The sequence below is a fragment of the Triturus cristatus genome, chromosome 1_2 (assembly GCF_964204655.1).
Source record: "Triturus cristatus chromosome 1_2, aTriCri1.1, whole genome shotgun sequence".
NCBI lineage: Eukaryota > Metazoa > Chordata > Amphibia > Caudata > Salamandridae > Triturus > Triturus cristatus.
The window spans coordinates 35,630,995-35,650,805 of NC_140580.1; the positions used below are offsets into that span (position 1 = coordinate 35,630,995).

The 19,811-nt window shown below is 45.4% G+C and overlaps 1 protein-coding gene across 6 annotated transcripts in view; it reads left to right on the forward strand.

Moving 5' to 3' along the window:
* The window catches only part of KDM5B (lysine demethylase 5B), an 897,967-nt gene that overhangs the window by 215,619 nt on the left and 662,537 nt on the right, over positions 1 to 19,811 (forward strand). The gene's annotated exons all lie outside the window — the stretch shown is intronic.

Here is a 19,811-nt window from a genome sequence, read left to right on the forward strand (position 1 = left end):
GGGCTCCCCATCTTCAAGATGGCGAGAGCCCGGAGATGTGCTTCACCTCGCCTCCCCCACCTGAGGGGTGGGGTTGGCAGGCTGGCACATCCCCTGTCCTTATTTGGGGTTTCCGGCCAAAGCTTCCCGCCAGAGTGGGGGTTGCAGGGGCCTGGGGAAGCTCACAGAGGCGGCATGCCTTTGAAGCTTCCCCCTGCCCATCCTGGGGCGGGAGATTTAGCACCTCGCCCAGGATGTGCATTGTTGCAGGACCAGGAGAGCAGGGGCTCTCCTACCCAGGGGTCCAGCAACATGTCTGCTGGGTGGCAGCCTAGGCAGCCTCAGAGCAGACGTGGATTCGTAGGTTAGGTTTCAGGGGGCACCTCTAAGAGGCACCTCTAAGATGCCCTCTGGGGTGCTGGGTACATTAAATCCCACACTGGCATCAGTGTGGGTTTAATGTGCTGAGAAGTATGATACCAAACTTCCCAGTCTTTAGTGTTGCCATTATGGTGCTGTGGAGCTCGTGTTTGACGAGCTCTCAGCACCATGTACTCTTAGATGGCAGCACTGCACTTACAAGCCTCAGGAATTGACCTGGGCACTGTAGGGGCACAGGGCTCCTGCTCCTGTGCCCACACCATTGGCATAGGGCACCCAGCTAGAGGGGTGACTGATGTATGCCATGGCAGTGTAGGTGATGGGCATTTGTTTTGATGTGTGCCATGTCGACTTTGTTTTGGTTTTGCACCCTAACACTCAGCCTGCAAAGGCAGTGTGTGTGTGTAAGGGTACAGGGCCTCTAAGGGTGGCACAAGGTGTGCTGCAGCCCTTAGAGGTCTCCCTTGGTCACAAAGCCCTGGGTACTTAGGGTACCATTTACTAGGGCCTGACATGTGGCCAGGGTTTGCCAATTGGGGCTGGTTCATTTTAGGGAAGGAACATAGGCCCTGGGCACCTGATTGGCAGGAGTCCAGGGCACACTCAGTCAAAGTACATTCAGCAATTCAGCAAAAAGTGGGGGCATACCATGCAAGAAAGATGTCACTTTCTCTCTCACAAGCTCCCAGTGCTGGATCTTGGTGCCCAGCACTGACTCTGAAAACTACTTACAACTGTACTTACCAATAACCCAATTTTTTTCCATAGGAAATCATTGACTGTTTTTCTGTGAAATTTCTTCTAAGTGTCAATTTCTGCAATCTTTAAATATTCTTTAAAAATCGTATAATGTCTGAAAACGTAATTACTTACCTGTTTTGGATAAAGGTCCCAGTACTGAGTCTAGGCACCCAGTACTGGATTACAAAAGTAATGAAAACATACTATACCTGTAACTTGAATTTTCTGCTATAGGGAATCATTGACTGTTTTCTATGAAATATTTTGTCAACTTTTAAAATGCCAAAATATTGTCTAAAAATCATCACAGTAATTAAGTTGACTTTTATCACTTGATTCCAAGTACTGACCCAGGGCTGAATCTAGGATCCAGTCCTGGAATTCCAAAAGTAATCCTAAAAGTAATCTGTGGCAAATAACTTGAAACTTCCATTGAACTCAATGCATTATTGTGTTTAAAATAGTGTTGCCTATTGCAACCACTTGTAACGGTTTACAAAAGTCAATTGCATATTGCAAAAGTATTTATATAAAGCATCTCATTCTGAGAAAGTATATTTTAAATCCAATTGTTGGTTCTAAAATAAAACAAGCATATATTTTTTAATATATAAACCATTGGCCTAGAGGTCAGTTATTGAGTGTGTGAGACCATTTGCTGGCTGAGTGTGTGCAACAAATGCTTTACACTGTCCTCTGATAATGCCTTACTGCTCGACCAAGCTACCACTTTAGAGAGTAAGGTTATATCTAACTTTAGCCTCTGCCAAACTTCTGAGGACTCTGTACACCCTGTACCTATTTGGGAACAGTATATACAGAGCCACTTTCTCACAGGTGGTGACAGCACTGTAGGGATAGAAGCAGGCACGGACAGAGGGGGGGATGAGGACCGGGAGGGAGACAATTACTGACCAGCGCTGGCGACCGCCGCGGCGGAGTGCCGGCAGGGAGCGTGGGAGAGACAGTTTGGCTCAGATGTGATCGGGAATGAAGGTATGTCACTAGGGGGGCCCCAAATGCCAGGTGGGCGGGACCTCGCAGGCAGGAGGTCCCAGAATTCAGATAACAAGGTCTGGCATCTCGAAGCATCTTCAAGCCAGTGAGCAAACTTCTGCGCCGGTCTGCGACCCCCAACACATGGCCAACCTGCGCTGAGCAAGGACGAGCAGCATTGCGATCAGGCGGCGGGAAGCGTCAGGGCAAAATCTAACAAATCCCAGCAGACACAACAGTGGATCGGGCTGAACCAGTGCGAAGGTAATCTCAGAGATGGCCGCACAAACCGCCAGCCAGAAATCCGATACAACCAAGCAAGATGAGTGAAATCCGCGGCAGGGGCAGAGAAACGCATGCATCTATCGTTAGGAATGAGTTAGGAATGAGTCCCAATTTATGCAGCTGAACAGGAGTAAGATCTAGTCTGTGCAGATATTTGAAATGTATGAGACGAAGACGGTTTTTGGGAGATAGTTTCTTCGTCTGGTTACAGCAATAGAGCCAATCAGCTTGAGCAATGTCCATGCCCAAATCTTCGCCCCATGCCGCGCATGCACGGTCCGTGGAGATGGAGGTGGTCGACAATGTAAGAGCGTATAGTTTAGTTACCAACTTGCGGGGAGTGGGAGATGTGTGTATATATAAAGTCGAGAGCAGGCATCGAGGGTGGAAGTTGGGGAAACGTTGGATGCAGCTCCTTGCAGATAGACCGCAGCTGATAAAAGAGCAGTGTGTCCATCGGACCAGAAGAAGCAGGAAGAGAATAAAACGTATGTCCGGGGTTCGGATCCGCCAGGGTCAACAGCCCTAAGCGAGCAGCATGTTGAGACATGTCAGTTGGCTGGAGAGGAGGGAAAGCAGGATGACATACAATCGGCATGGTATTAGCCGATAACGTCGGAACATTGGAAAGACGACAAAGTCCCAACTAGGCCCAGCGCAGGGTCTCGACCGTGTCCACCTCGGCACGTGGGCGACTCGCCAGGGCAAACAGGGCGGTGGTCAGCGGCCAAGGAGTTGCAGTGTCAGCTTCAACCGCGATGTGCGGCCGATAGGGAGTGGGGTGAATCCCCCAGAAATGTAAAAAACTGGCCTGGGCACTTAAAGCATAAAGTTTAAAATTGGTAGCGCCCATACCGCCAACCGACATAGGGAGAGTGAGGTGGCATATGCAATCCTGGGCTGTTTGCCAGCCCAGACCAGAGAAATGATCAAAGAACGAAGTTTACGAAAGAAATGGGCAGTGATAGGGATCGGGATATTCAAAAAGAGATAGAGGAATTTCGGGAGGACCACCATCTTGGCGATGGTTATGCGACCAGCCAGGCACAGAGGGAGTCGATTCCAGTGGGGTATTGTAGACTCAAACCAGTCCACAGCGCGCCCAAAGTTGGCGCTGCAGATTTCATTCAAGTCCCTACTCCGCCAAATACCTAGGTAACGGGTGGGGCCAGAGGCCCATACAAAGGGAAAGTCCGGTGTGAAAGGCTGGGTGGCATCAGTAAGAGGGAACAACACTGATTTGCTCCAGTTCACCTGTATGCCGGACAAGCCACTGAATCATATTATCTCACGCACAAGGGGTTTGAGATTGTCTTGGGGGTCGCGGACGATATCGGAAACCTCTTTGATACGTTTTTGACTGTGAAGATATATACCTGTGCCTTTTTTGATCTCGCGCAGCGAGAGACCTCTTGTAGGAGTTTTGGAATCGCAGGAGCATGTGCTTTTCCTTTTGGGCCACGCTATTGTCCTTTGCTTGCGTATTTTTTACAAAGACAGCACGCAATTGGCCAAAGGCAGGCGCAGTGCTCCGCCCATGGCCTATTGGTGTCTGTTACGCACAACAGCAGGATATGTTTCCAATTATCGTGCCCAGACACGGGCGCGATAATTGGAAACATATGCTGCTGCTCGCAACCGCGAGGGCACACCAGCAGCTCCCGCATCTCGCGCGCACCATTCATGAGCTTCCACGTGGAACGGCCTCAACCCATCCAGGCTCGGCCTGTTGACTTAAGATTCTGCATACGTACAGTTCGTTATTGCAGGCAGAAGTCCCGCTTCTCATTTACTTGGGCTTTTTGCTTATTTGGGTCAGCCTTCAGGGGCAGTCCTAGAAAAACATAAAAAGCTGGCTCCCCTCCTTATGCACCCACCGAAGGAGATTGGATTCGCTAAAGTGCAGCTGCTGCATGGTTTCACCCGAGGACCTTGTGGTTCTGATGGGGGGGGGGGGGGGGGAGCGGCCTGAGTCCGCAGCTGCCGGGCCTTTAACTCTTGAAGCACCGATGGGCCAGTGCTGGTGCTGCGCTGTGGTACCCGGAACTCTCACTATGTCGGTCTGTAATGCAACTGGTGCTCATGTAAAGCACTATATAAACCTGCAGAAAAATAAATAAATAACTCGGATTACCAGGTGATAGCGCAGCCCTGGAAACACCTTAATGCGTGATTGGGCAGGCTTGTCAGGGGCTTTAGTGGGGTTCAGGGCAAAAAATGTCGGGCCTTCTATGGGTTATGTTTCCATCTAGTAATTAAGAGCATTGCGTTTTCTCGTGATAGAAAACAATGTATGTGGCGCCGCCTATCGGTGTGGCACATGTTAGCTGCCTTGTTACCACAGAGCCTTTACGATCTGTAATAAATCTTTGAGACACAGAAGGGTGCCTGTGAAGAGGTGCACAGCTCGTGTCCTCCTACGTGGAGCAAAATCAGAATTATGTTCTTTGTGCTGCGATTTCCATCTGTACTTGTCTTGATGATATAATTGTTAATAAGCAGTTCACGCAGGCATATGCCCGCCTCCCAACACAATTTTAATGTTTCATATCAGTTCTCTCCAGTGAAGTGCACTGATTCAAATGAAGTTGTAATTAAATGTGTTGCAACTGAAGATTATCCCCTGCAAGCATGAATAGAGGAATTTATTATCGCTCGTCTAAGAATAGTCACTATCTGACCCATTTCCAACTGTGCGGCCCGAGTAAGGGCTGATCCAGAAAGTTCAGGTTGAAACCTTCTGTGACTTGTCTTTGCACAGCTGGATTGACAAAGAATCCATGGAGTACTCCTACGTCTACGACGCTCAAATATTCTTAATGCAGGCAAAAACAAGGCCAAAGAGCATCCAAGCTCTGTTCCTCTCTTATACAAAATGTTATTTAACCAGGACCCTGGATTATTCTGCAAGAAACGATCTCTCTTACTTAAAACAAGCATTTGCAATGCAATAGGTCTGGCATTTACACGAGTTTAAGCTATTGGCATTGTAAATGACAATGCCTTTTATTTATGTTTTAAAAACAAAAATAAAAGGCATTGTTATTTTCAATGTTAATAGCTCAAACTTGTGTAAATGCGAGACCTATTGCATTGCAAATGCTTGTTTGATGTATACAATTGTCATACTAGTGAGATTAGACCAAGTGGTATTCCTCAGTCAACTAGTTTACTTCAAAGGTGATCCTTGTCCACTGTATCGAAGGCTGTTCAGAAGTCAACAAAGCATGTGCAGATCCTTGGATTAAGCTCTGACTTCCAAACTATAGGCTAAAATGTGAAACTGTAGTCTACCATTGAATTACTATTTCAAACCACCTTGCTGTGTGGGTATCAAATTTTTCTTTAAACTGCATTCCTGCAAATGGAATAGAAGACTTTTTTCAAAGTCTTCAAGCCTAGTTTTTATTCAAAGAAGTCTTTCTAGTGCTGAGGTAGGGAATTCTACCCTTTTGTTTTTCTTCGCCTTTGACTTTCCCGGAGCTTAATCTTCTTCTGTCCTGTGATATAAAAAAAGGCGGCTGCAGTAAACCAAGCAAATTCTCACTTTTATGGCACAGTGTTTTTGTTTGCTTTTTTTGTCTTGCAGCTTGTATAACTTTTCAGTGTTTGTTTCTTATGCAGCCTTCCAGTATATTTTAAATACTTCTGCAAAACATGCCTGCAGGAAAGTACTCCTTTTAGACCTGGTCACCCTGACTTTTTGCCTGGTAAATGATGGGATTTCGACTAGACGTGCTCTGGGTTCCTGTTAACCAGGTCCCCAGTGCCTGATCTCGTTCCCAATACTGTACAATTGTTCTTCCAGTGGGTACCTAGGGCCTGAGGTACTAAAGAGGGTCCCCCAAGGGCTGCAGCAAGAATTGTGCCACTCTAAGGGACCCCTCGCCAAACTCATGCAGGGCTGCTATCCCAGGCTGCGTGTTCTGGTGCAGACAAAAGTGAAAACATTACTTGACACACATCCCTGTGTGCCATGCACCACTAACACTGCATGTAGTACTTGTAAGCCACCCTGCAGCAGGCCTTGCAGCCCTAAGGCAGGGTGCTTGGTATTACTTGTGAGGGCATACCTGTGTGAGCAGATAATGCCGCTGTGCTGGTCAATTCCATTACAATCAGTGCAAGTGAACAGGGAAGCCATTTTAGAACGTGCTGGACACTGGTGAAAACGAGTCCCTCAGCAACATGATGGTTTCACTGAAAATAGGGATGTTTGGTATTAAAGATCTCGTATTGGTAAACCCACACTGAGTTGGATTTACCAATACATGCACATAGAGGGAACCTTAGAGGTACCCCCTGAAAACCTACCAGCCTCTGGCGTGCTTGCTGACTGGATTCTGCCAGCCTACCACCTGAGACACTGTTCTGACCTCCTGGGGTGAGAGCCTTCTGCTCTTAGGAGACCCAGGACAAAAGCCTGTCCTTGAAGAGGGTGTCACACCCCCTCTCACAGGATAACCTGCTGATTAGCCTGCCTAGGCCAGCAAGCATCAAAGAGCTGCCACCTTTGACATGCAAATCTGGCTCCCCTCACTGGAGAGGAAGCCGACCCCCTTTGTCCTGAGCTCATTTGCCACCTGGACAGGTGGAAAAATGTGCTAGTCAGGTAGGCATGTCACCTCCAGGCTAGTACCCCCCTAAGGCAGGCTAAACTGAGGTGGACACGACGTTTCAGAAGTAGATATCTTTGCGATGGCGTACTTAAAGATTCTGGGACAGAGTTAGGGCTACTTCCCACAGGAAGTGGTCATATAGGGGACGTAGTGCCACCAAGGGTCAGTAGCCCATTGGCTACTACCCTACACTGAAAATAAAGTTCATATGCGCACTAACACTTGTTGTTTGTTTTGAATTTTTGTGGCGTGCTTCTGGGGTTTCACTCTTTGGTCTAGAGTGTAAACGAAATATACTGTAAGTAGCGTCTCCTGAAATAGGGGACGTCCCCCTGAGCCCAGCATCAAACCCGTGAGGGATCAGTGTTTGAGAAATCAGTACACTATCCTTTTATTTGGAACAAGAAATAGTCGTGAGACTATATATTGATTCTTTGATCCACTGATATTCTTTGTTCATATCCTGAAGAATTTTTCAGTGGGTGTCCAAAATATAAATCCATTATTTCAGTGAACCTTGCCCAATGCATTTCGGTCCATTACAGACCTTCATCAGGGGACATAGATCTATGAAAGATGTAAAGCAATGAGTCAGCAGGAAACCAAAGAGAACACGACCTGTATAAATGATTACAGAAAAGTGCAGACGATGAGGGAACCTAAAAATGATGCAGAACGCAAAGCAATACGTGTATTAATGCTACGTATCAATATCGAGAGAAAGTGATGTGCTTCAAAACAGAATAAAGTGCTTCATAATCATAAGCGGAGTGTGAAGTTGACACGAAAAACGTAGTGGTAAATAATGTGTGCGTTAATATCCAAAAGAAACCGTGCCCCATGACAGGATGAAAACGGCGTGAATATGATCGGTGAAATGAGGAAACAAAGATCCGGTGAAACGAAATGCGCATGAAGAACTACCGAGCAAATGCTAATCATGAAGTAAAGTGTGTGCCATTAGTAAAAAATAGGATGAGCGGTAAAAGAAATGCATATGAGCTGCTGCAGTCACATTATTGCATTAGATCGCCGCCTAGTGTTGGGTCCGGATGTTGCACGTTGTTGTCTTGGAAGAGTCTTCGAGATCTCACGAGATAGGTGACTCCTCCCCTGGACTACAGTGCGCATGGACAGCTCCTCCATCGTCGGATTGTTTTTTTCCGCCATCGGGTTCGGATGTACTTCTGCGACGCCAACTTCGACTCCGAAGTTTTCAACTTTCTTCACAGCAAATCCAAGTATCTCGACGGGATTGCTCTCCGGTCGATACCCTAGAACTTTACGAGACTTTATTTCTCATATTTCCATCGACGCAGGCCTCCGGGCCTATCGACGCCACCCGGGCCTCGTGCCCATGGAAAGGACCCCCTTCAAAAAATGCCCCCAGTGTGGTGCTAAATACCCACACACGGATCATCACCCGGTGTGCAACAGATGCCTATCTCCGGAGCATAGAGAAGAAGACTGCTCAGCCTGCGCACTCTTCCGTTCCAAAAAGACAATCGGGAACCGAAGGGCCCATCGACAAGCGATGCAGCGGCACCGGAACCGGACGATATCTTCGACCCCTCGGATGCCGAGGACTCGGACGATCTACAGCTCGTCACAGTCGAAGAATCGGACTCAGATGACCCAATCCCATTGGGGCAGCACGTGAGTACCGATGCCTCTGTCCCAATCACCCCACATAAGGCTCTGGTCAAGACATCGCCACAAGGCCTTCGTCACGATCGAAACATCCCTTCGGAAGCCCCACCCTCTGGCCCGGCTCCGAAGATAACAGAAAAGCCTTCCGGTAGCTCGGGACCGAGCAAACCGAATCTCCCTACACCCAAAATGCCCTCGGCGCCGAGAAAAACACATCCGGCTCCGAAATACTCGACCGTTCCCAAAAACGTCGAGCCGAAGCTTCTCGAGACGAAAAAGGTCGATCCCAAGAAAAATATCGACCCGAAAAAGTTAATCGACCCGAAAAAGACTAACTACTCCAAAAAGGTCACCGAGCCTAAAAAACAGATCGAACCCAAGAAAACGGTCGATCCGAAAAAGGACGTCTAAGTCAAGAAAGCTCCCGAACCGAACAAGAACAAGGTTCCCGAGCCAAATAAGTCGAAGCCGAAGCCTACAAATCCTTCGACTCCCAGCAAAAAACACCAAAAATCTTCGGTGCCGAAACCACCAAATACAGAGGAGCTGTTTTTTCCGGATCCTGTCGATCCAAAACAGAAAAGAATCATCATAGACCCCAACACAGGTCATGTGGTGCTTCACAAGAGGAAAATTCATCCTGCATTACCCTCTCCTATTCCTCTAAAAAGGAAAGACATTGCTACTTCTCCTATTAGGCCTGTCACCCCTCCTCCTCTCTCGCCTGTTCTGCCTTATGTGCCATACACACCCCCCCATGCTTTCACAGCCTGTTGGGGACCCAGATGACAACATAGATAATGATCCACAGGACCCTTATGACGATCCTGATGACCCAAATCCCAACCTGGACACATGGGGAAACCCATATTCGCCAGACAATAACACACCTCTTCTAGACCCCACACCATACCCTTCAAAACCATCCCCTCCTGATGACACCATTGCATTTCATCAGTTAGTGGACAGGGCTGCTAGCTTCCACGGGGTAGATATGCATGCTGACCCTCTGGAAGAGGATTTCTTGCTGGACACCTTCCCAACCACAGAAAGAAGTGTCCGCACTTTACCCATGCTCAAAGGGGTTCTAAAACATGCACCAGAAATATTCAAAGACCCCATTAGGGCTAGGATACTCAACCCTAGACTGGAAAAGAAATATAGAGCAGCACCCTCCGACCCTACATACATCAAGGGTCAACTACAGCTGGACTCTTTAGTAGTTGCCAACGCACGAAAGAGGGCAAACTCACAAACCACTGGCGATGCCGCACCACCAGAAAGAGTCCAAACTACTAGAGGCATCAGGGAAAAGGGTGGCTTCACAAGCAGCCAACACCTGGAGAATAGCTAACACACAAGCATTGTTAGCTAGATATGACAGGGCACACTATGACAAACTAGAGGAGCTGCTACAACCTCTCCCTGACCCCTATAAACAACAGGCAACTGATCTTATCCAAGAAGGAAAGTTCATCACTAATGCCTTGATAAAGTGTGCTCTAGATGCAGCGGACACAGCCTCTAGAACAGTCAATACAAGCGTAATGTTAAGAAGACACGCCTGGCTTCGCATTTCAGGTTTCAAACCTGAGGTGCAAACCACTATTCTCAATCAACCCCTTAACCAAGATTTCCTGTTCGGGCCTGAAACAGATGTCCTACTAGACAAAATGAAAAAGGGCACTGACACAGCTAAATCTATGGGTGCACTGCAGTCTTACCAATCCAAACGTTCCTTTCGTAAATCCTCCGATAGAGGTACAGGGAGAGGGAATAACACACAAACCTCTCAACCTTTCCAAACTACCTCTCCAAACACATTTCAAAAAGGCAGAGGAGGCTATACAGGAAACAATTCTAAAGGCAGAGGTAGAGGTAACAACAACAACCATACCTCCACCACTCCTAAACAGTGACCTCCTACACCTGCCTCCAGACCACTTCACACCAGTCGGAGGCAGATTATCACAGTTCCTACCTGTCTGGGAATCCATCACAACAGACAGGTGGGTGAAGCAAATTATCCATTCTGGTTACTGTCTAGAACTTGCATCTACCCCACCCAACATACCACCCAAACACAGACCAATGTCAGAGGAACATACCATACTATTGCAACAAAAGGTCTTAGCAATGCTACAAAAGCACGCTATAGAACCAGTTCCTCTGCAGCAACAAGGAAAGGGAGTTTACTCCCTCTATTTCCTAATCCCCAAAAAAGACTGCTCCCTCAGGCCCATTCTAGACCTTCGTCCCCTCAATCACTATATACACTCCGATCATTTTCACATGATCACACTCCAACAAGTACTACCACTACTACAGCATGGCGATTTTCTCGCCACGCTCGATCTCAAACACGCATACTTTCATATACCCATTCATCCCGCACACCGGAAATACCTCAGATTCGTAGTGCAGGGACAGCACTACCAATTCAAAGTCCTACCCTTCGGGGTAACAACAGCACCAAGGGTGTTCACAAAATGCTTAGCAGTAGTGGCAGCACATCTACGGAGACAACATATTCATGTGTTTCCATATCTAGACGATTGGCTGATAAAGGCCAAATCACATCACCAATGTCTGCAGCACACTGTGACCACAATCTGGGAGCAACAATAGACTCCACAGTAGCAAAGGCTTACCCAGCTCCAGCCAGGATACAGAACATTCAAGCAATGATCCAAAAATTCCAACCTCAGACTCTCTTGACAGCAAGAGTGTTTATGCAACTCATAGGCATGATGGCATCTTGCATATTCATAGTCCCACATGCTCGGCTACAAATGCGTCCCTTACAAGAATGCTTAGCAACACAATGGAACCAGGCTCATGGGAAACTAAAGGACAGTCGTACCCATCGCTCTCTGCAGTGGTGGAACACAAAATCTTTCAAAAGGACGACTGTTCCAAGAGCCAGTTCCACCGGTAGTGTTGACAACAGACGCATCACTCACAGGGTGGGGAGCCCATCTACTTCAACATACAGTGCACGGTCTATGGACACCGCACCAAAAGATACACCACATAAACTACCTAGAATTACTGGCAATATTTCAGGCAATGAAGGCTTTTCAAAAACACATAGCCAACAAGACTGTGCTAGTCCAGACGGACAATATGACAGCAATGTTCTACATACAGAAACAGGGGGGGGGGACACACTCTCTGCAGCTTTCACGCCTAGCGCAAAGCATATAGAGATGGGCCATTCCACAAAACATTCATCTTCTAGCAGAACATCTCCCAGGAGTAAACAACCAGATTGCAGACCTATTGAGCAGACACAGTCAACAGATCCACGAATGGGAACTTCACCCAGAAGTCCTACTCCTGTTCTTTCAAGCATGGGGACACCCAGACATAGATCTGTTCGCCACAAAAGAAAACGCAAAATGCCCATCCTTCGCCGCCAGGTTCCCACACCCGCAGTCGAAGGGCAATGCAATATGGATGAACTGGTCAGGCAGATTTGCATACGCTTTTCCGCCAACCCCACTCATTCCATTAGTGGTACGCAAACTAAAGCAACAAACACTTACGATGATCCTGGTTGCTCCCACATGGGCACGACAACCATGGTACACAACACTCCTAGAACTCTGTCGTCCCTCATCAACGACTACACCTCTCTCCAAAACAGCTCACACAGAACCATGGAGAGATACAACACCCAGACCCCAATCAAATTAACCTAGCAATCTGGCTCCTGAAGTCTTAGAATTCGGATACCTTAACCTGCCTCCTGATTGTATGAATATCATCAAAGAGGCAAGGCGTCCCACTACCAGAGCCTGTTACGCAAACAAATGGAAAAGATTTGTTATTTACTGCCAAAATAATCAAATCAATCCTCTAGACGCTTATGTCCAAAACATAATTTGTTATCTGCTACATTTACAAAGATGTAATCTAGCATACTCATCTATAAGATTACACCTAGCTGCTATTGCAGCATACCTTCAAAACAGACAACACGTGTCTCTCTTCCGCATACCACCTATTAAGGCGTTTATGGAAGGGCTCAAAAGAGTAATCCCTCCAAGAGCTCCACATTCTCCAGTCTGGAATCTTAACATTGTACTTACTAGACTTATGGGCCCACCTTTTGAGCCTCTACATTCTTGCGAATTACAGTTCCTAACATGGAAGGTGGCATTTCTAATAGCAATTACTTCACTCAGAAGAGTAAGTGTATTGCAGGCACTGACAATTCAAGAACTTTTCATGCAAATACACCAAAATAAGGTAGTTCTCAGGACAAACCCTAAATTCTTACCAAAGGTCATAACTAGTTTTCACATTAACCAATCAATTGAGTTACCTGTCTTTTTTCAAAAACCACAGTCAGTAGCTGAAAGGGCACTCCACACACTGGATGTCAGAAGGGCCCTACTCTACTACATAGACGGAACTAAACCATTTCGAAAGACAAAACAGTTGTTTGTGTCTTTCTGTCAACCTCATAAGGGTAACCCTATCTCAAAGGCAGGGATAGCCAGATGGATAGTTAAGTGCATACAAATATGTTATCAAAAAGCTAAACGCACATTAACTATTCCCCCAAGAGCACATTCCACGCGCAAAATAGGGGCATCCATGGCTTTTCTAGGGAATATCCCCTTAGAACACATTTGTAAGGCAGCTACATGGTCTACCATACATACTTTCACTAAACACTATTGTGTTGATGTGCAAGCCAAACAACAAGCTTCTGTAGGTCAGGCTGTCCTTAAAACACTTTTCCAAACTACTGCAACTGTCACCGGTAACCACCACTAGAGGAGGAACTGCTATACAGTCTATGCAATAATGTGACTGCAGCAGCTCATATGCCTCGAACGGTAAATGCTACTTACCAGTATGCATCTGTTCTTGGCATGTAGAGCTGCTGCAGTCACATGCCCACCCTCCTCCCTGGTGCCGGGCACAGTTGCAGTATTATCTTATTTAGATACATTTACATGGACACCTTTCTTTCTATTACTATCCTCCATCTTTGCCACAATGGCGAAAAAACAATCTGACGATGGAGGAGCTGTCCCTGCGCACTGTAGTCCAGGGGAGGAGTCACCTATCTCGTGAGATCTCGAAGACTCTTCCAAGACAACAACGTGCAACATCCGGACCCAACACTTGGCGGCGATCTAATGCAATAATGTGACTGCAGCAGCTCTACATGCCAAGAACAGATGCATACTGGTAAGTAGCATTTACCTTCTGTGTACTCATAAGTGAAAACATGCGCTGGGTTGTTACCAAGTTCACCGCGTAGAGAAACGAGGACGAGGAACGGCTTCGCCTTTTGAAAACCGTGACATAGTGAGTGAAAGAGGACAGGAAGAGATAACCAGCATTGGCATAGCCAATAGGTCTCGCCTTTGGGACCTTATAAGTGTTTAGCCATGCAACAGTTGCATGACTAAATACTTATAAGGTCCCAAAAGCGAGACCTATTGGCTATGCAAAGCGGCCGCGAAAGTGAAAGTAATTGCGGTAAAGCGCGGCGCGCACATGCACTGTAGCTCTAGGCTGGCCTGGTAGCACTTTTAGGAGCCCTCTAAATAAGTCTCGCCAGACCAGTGCATGCGGTCGGGTAAACCGGCTGAAAAATATGAGATAGGCGAAACAAGTAATCCAACAGATGGGCACAAGATCAAGTGCAAAAAATCAAATAGCCAAAACATAAATCAACAAAAGAGATAGAACATCAATAGAAAAAGTTGCTGAAAAAAACTGAGATGAAATCAGGAAACATGCATGAGATAAAATAATATGCGGTAAAAGGTAAATGTATGAGTGAAAACGTTAAAGTAAACCCAAAATTAAGAATGATGAAGTGGAATGTCAAGTTGAACAAAAGGCTCTCAAACCTAGTACAAAGAGAAATGAGGGTTACAGGTAACATAGAAACGCCATTCAATCGTTGAGTCCATGAGGCTTCGTGGAATTCAGGAACTTAATCCAATGGTTTTCCCTTTGGAGTAAGAAATTATGAACGTCTCTTCTTTCAGTTTCTTCAACAGTCTCCAAGATCATGAATTTTAATTGGCTGATGCTATGTTGATGTTCAACAAAATATGTGGCTACCACAGATTTTGTGTTCTTCGTTCGAATGTTACTTTTATGTTCCAATATTCTGGTCTTGATTCTTCTTTCGGTTTTCCCCACATATCCAAAACCACTGGGGCACTTGAGTAAATAAATGACGTAGTGTTGCACGTCGCATTGACTTTAAGGTTGATTTTAGTGCCTTTCATCGGATGGTTAATGTAAGCGCCAGTGATGATGTTATTGCAATTGCTACAGTTATAGCATGGCTAGTTCATTTGTATGTTGGAATGTGTCTTGCTTGTGGGTTGAGTAAGTAGTTCTTTCAAATTTTTGCCTCTCATAAATGCGAAGATAGGTTTCTCAGTGAATAAACCCTTGAAATCAGGTTCCAGGGCTAATATAGGCCAATGTTTTATGATGGGTTTTTTTAAACGATTGCTCATGGTCGAAAATTTTGATACAACAACTGTTCGCTGTTGAACGGGTTCTACAGTTTTTGATAATAAGTCTGATCGGGTCTTCAATGCGCACCGTTGTTTGGCTTGATCTAAAATCTGTCGTGGATAACCACGTTGAGCAAATTTCTTCAACATCATTTTGATTTGTTCAGAACAGGTATCCGGATAGGATACTATGCGCTTGACTCGTAATAGTTGTGAGTAAGGCAAATGATTTTTTAGAGATGGTTGGTGAAAACTATTGAAATGTAAAAGGTTATTTCTGTCTGTTTGTTTCCTGTAAATGGTAGTTTAAAGTCTGTTGGAAATGCGACTAATCTGAACATCAAGAAATGTCATGGTATGTTGATGCATCTCAAAAGTGAACTGTATTCGCTCGTTAATAGAATTTAAAGAATCTAGAGCATTCGTTAGCTCCTGTTGTGGTCCTTTCCATATAAAGATGATGTCATCAATATACCTGAGAAATAGGATGGCGTGTTCTTTCCAAATGTTTGTGCTAAAAATGTTGTCTGTCTCGAATTTCTCCATGAAAATATTCGCATATCACGGCGTGGCACAATTGCCCATTGAAGTGCCAGTGAGCTGTAGATACCATTGATCTTCCCATTTGAAATAACTGTGGTAGAGTGTAAAACAAAGTAGTTTCATGAGAAACCATTGCATGTGAGGCTCCAAATCAGATTGCAGAAGAGTGTTTTCAATGGCAGCAATGCCCAAATCGTGAGGATTGAAAGTGTATAATGCTTTCACGTCGACTGTACATAGCCAGTATTCGTCATTGTCATTCAAAGTACTTTCATTGATTTTAGTAATGAAATCTGTGGTATCTCTAACATAGGTCTTCATTTTCAACACAAACGGTTGCAGATATTTATCAAGGAGCTTTCCAACAGGTTCATGAAGGCTTCCTCTTTGGATGTTTTTATGTACTTTTGGAAGCATATATAAAATCGGTGATTTGGGATTGGTCTTCAACAAATATTTGTTCGCTTTCTCAGATATCACACCATCATCGACCGCTCTTTTCAAGATGTGCTTAAGTACTAGTGAAAATTGCTCAGTGGGGTTATTATCCAACTTGGTGTATGTCTCGGTGTCCATCACATGGTTATATACTTGTTGTCTGTAGAATTCGGTATCCATAATAACTAATGCTCCTCCTTTGTCTGCGTTTTGGCAGATTATGGTAGGATTGGTGGCAATTTCCATAAGTGTATCCATTTCTTTTATAGCAAGATTCCGGTGTTTAGATTTCTTTTGAAAATTGAAAGTCTGTAAATCATGTTTGACTAAAGTTTCAAATGTGTCAAAGCTTTAATGGCTTACAGGAGCCATGAAGGTACTCTGTGGTTTTAATCCTTTCAATATGTCTTCTTCCTTGAGTTCGTGTGGTTCAACGATGTTTTCAAAAAAGTTTCTTAAACGTATATTGCGCATCAGTTTGAATAGGCTGATTTCCAGTTCTAATGAATTAGTGTGACACATAGGTACAAAGGATGTTAATTTTTGTAGAGTTTTTGTTTCCATAGGGCTTAACGTGTAAGAAGAAATATTGATGACAAGATTGTTGACATCTAGGTTCTCTTTCCCCCTCTCTGGCGTTTGCTGGTTGTCGGCGGATTTTTCGTTTCCACCTACTCTTTGTCTCTTTCTTTGGCTCCTCCGGGGTCGTCTTTGTCTCTGGTGTCCTCTCCTGAAAAAGAGACGCCAGGTGTTTGTACTATTTCTGTGCTTGCTGGTACAGGAGGTTGTCTGGACATTGAGCGTTCAGGTGGTCTCGGTTTGATGTCACTCTCTGAAAGGAAGTGTTTGTTTCAGTGTTGCGACCAGGGGGTCGATTCCGTCTGCGTTTTGCATAGACTTCAGCCCATGTATACACTTCTCCTAACTTGTAATCAATAGTGTCACGTTTATATTTTCGTATTTTTCTCTCCTTGATTTCAAGTGTGTATTTATCAAGTTGTACGTTAATATCTTCTAACATTTTGGTGAAGTCCTCAGCGTCCATCATGTCAGTCAGTTCTGATTTGATCTGTGTAATATCTTTTGAAAGATCTTCCAAGTCTTTGGAAAGTTCTTCAATTATCAAGAGGATAAGATCTAAGGAGCATTTGTTTAAGATGGCGTACCATCTCTCTACAAATTTCGGACTGTTTCTTCAAAGGAGAGGTTTCAGAGCAATCCCCGACCCTCTGGGAATTCTCTGTGCACGATGATACTTTATGAGGGTGCAGGCGTGTAATCGTTGATTAATTTCTCTCTTTGTCAAGTAAAGTAACTGTCTGATGTTACTTTCTTTGTTCCTTGTGCTTAAGGATGGTGAGGTTTCTTCCTGTATCAGAGCATACATTTTTGAGACGTCGTCGTCTGCAAAGGCAAAAATGTCCGCTCTTAATTTGGTCATGCTTGAAATATCATCATATGCCAAGTTGTTCAAGATATGTGGTGTGCAGCGTATTGTATTGTATTGTATTGTATAAAGTTCTTCTAAAGCGCTTTCTGTCGCCCTACGGGCATCCTGGCGCTAAGAGACTATAGAAGAAAACCTGAGACAGTAGGAACGTTTGCCGTTGTGCCAAGAAAGTTACACTCTAGTCTCTGCCAAAAAGCCAGGTTTTAAGATTCTTCCTAAAGCTCAGCAATGATGTAGCTTGGCGTAGATCTTGAGGGATTTGATTCCAGAGGCGGGCTGCCGCTGTACTGAAGGCCCTGCCTCCCGTCTTAGTGCGTTTAACTCTGGTAACCACTGCCAGACTTTGGCTGGTGGACCGAAGAAGTCTCTTTGGTTCATACCATGAGAATCTATCGCACAGCGGAGGAGGACCAATTTTATGGAGGGCTCTATACACCATGACCAATGATTTAAACTCGATCCTTTTATTGATCGGGAGCCAGTGAAGGTCCCTCAATGCCAGTGTTGTTGAGGAGTCACGTTGTCTTCCCAAGGCCAGTTTGGCTGCGGCGGACTGTATTCTTTGCAGTCCCTGTACAGTGTACCGAGAGGCACCCAAGAACAGTGAATTACAGTAATCGAGCCTACTTAGGATCACGCTCTGAACCACCAGAGATCTGGTCTCAATAGGGAGGAGCGGGAGGATTTGGCGCAAAGCTCTGAGTAGGGCAATACAGGTGCCTATGGTCTTGTTCGCCTGGGATTGCAGCTGGAGATCTTCGTCCATCATAACCCCCAGGTTACGGACTGTTTTTACTGGCAGTATCGGGGCGTCTTCCGGCAAAAGTCGGAACTCGCCCGAGAGGTGTTTAGGCAGTCTCGCTGCGCAGCAATGTAGTACCTCCGTTTTCCCGGCATTCAGCTGCAATGAATTGGCTCTCAGCCATTCTGAGACTTTTTGCATGCAGGCCTGGAAGGTATTCATGGGCACTGCATGTTCTCCCTCCAGGGAGAACATCAGCTGGATGTCGTCAGCATAGTTAACCACCTCGATCCCGTAGGATTTTATTAGGGGGATCAGGGGTCTCAGATAGGCGTTAAAGAGTATAGGGCTGACAGCTGAACCCTGGGGTACTCCATGGCGAACCGGGGTCCAGGAGGAAACAAAAGGTGTTAATGTCACTGCCTGTTGACGATCCGTCAAATAAGACCGTAGCCATTCCAAAGCGTGACCTGTCACCCCCATATCTTCTAACCTTGCCAGCAATACTGAGTGATTAACCGTGTCGAATGCTGCCGACATGTCCAACAATACCAACACAGAGGAACATCCACTGTCGGCACGCATTCGAAGTTTGTCCAGAACGGTAATCAATGCAGTTTCCGTCCCATGCCCAGGCCGGAAGCCAAACTGGTCCCTGTCCAAAATCCGATGTTCTTCAAAAAAATTGGACAGGGATTTGCTGACTAATCAGGATCAGAAAGTCAAATAATGAAAATAAACTTCATACACGCACTAACACTTGTTGTTTGTTTAGATATTTTTGTGGCGTGCTTCTGGGGTTTCACTCTCTGGTCTAGAGTGTAAACGAAATATACTGTAAGTAGCGTCTCCTGAAATAGGGGACGTCCCCCTGAGCACAGCATCAAACCCGTGAAGGATCAGTGTTTGTGAAATCAGTACACTATCCTTTTGTTCAAAACAAGAAATAGTCGTGAGACTATATATTGATTCTTTGATCCACTGATATTCTTTATTCATATCATGAAGAATTTTTCAGTGGGTGTCCAAAATATAAATCCATTATTTCAGTGAACCTTGCCCAATGCATTTCGGTCCATTACAGACCTCCATCAGGGGACATTGATCTATGAAAGATGTAAAGCAATGAGTCAGGAGAAACCAAAGAGAACACAACTTGTATTCAGAAAAGTGCAGACGATGAGGGAACCTAAAAATGATGCTCGGCCACACTACCCCCTAGAAGAGCCCATTGGGATTGCCATTGTAAACCCGGTCTACTTATATTGTGTAAACCGTCCAGGGATTCCCTTATATCTTATTTTGATGTATCCTATAAAGATCCAGCTTCCTACAATGCTGAATGTGATCATTACCACAAGTTTGGAAGTTGTGGACTGCAGTTTTTCAACAAGGCATTAACCAATATTCCATGCTTTCCCCAAGAACCTCAGTACTATGTTAAGTCCATTAGTTTAGGCTGATCTTTCATCCAGAATTTTAGT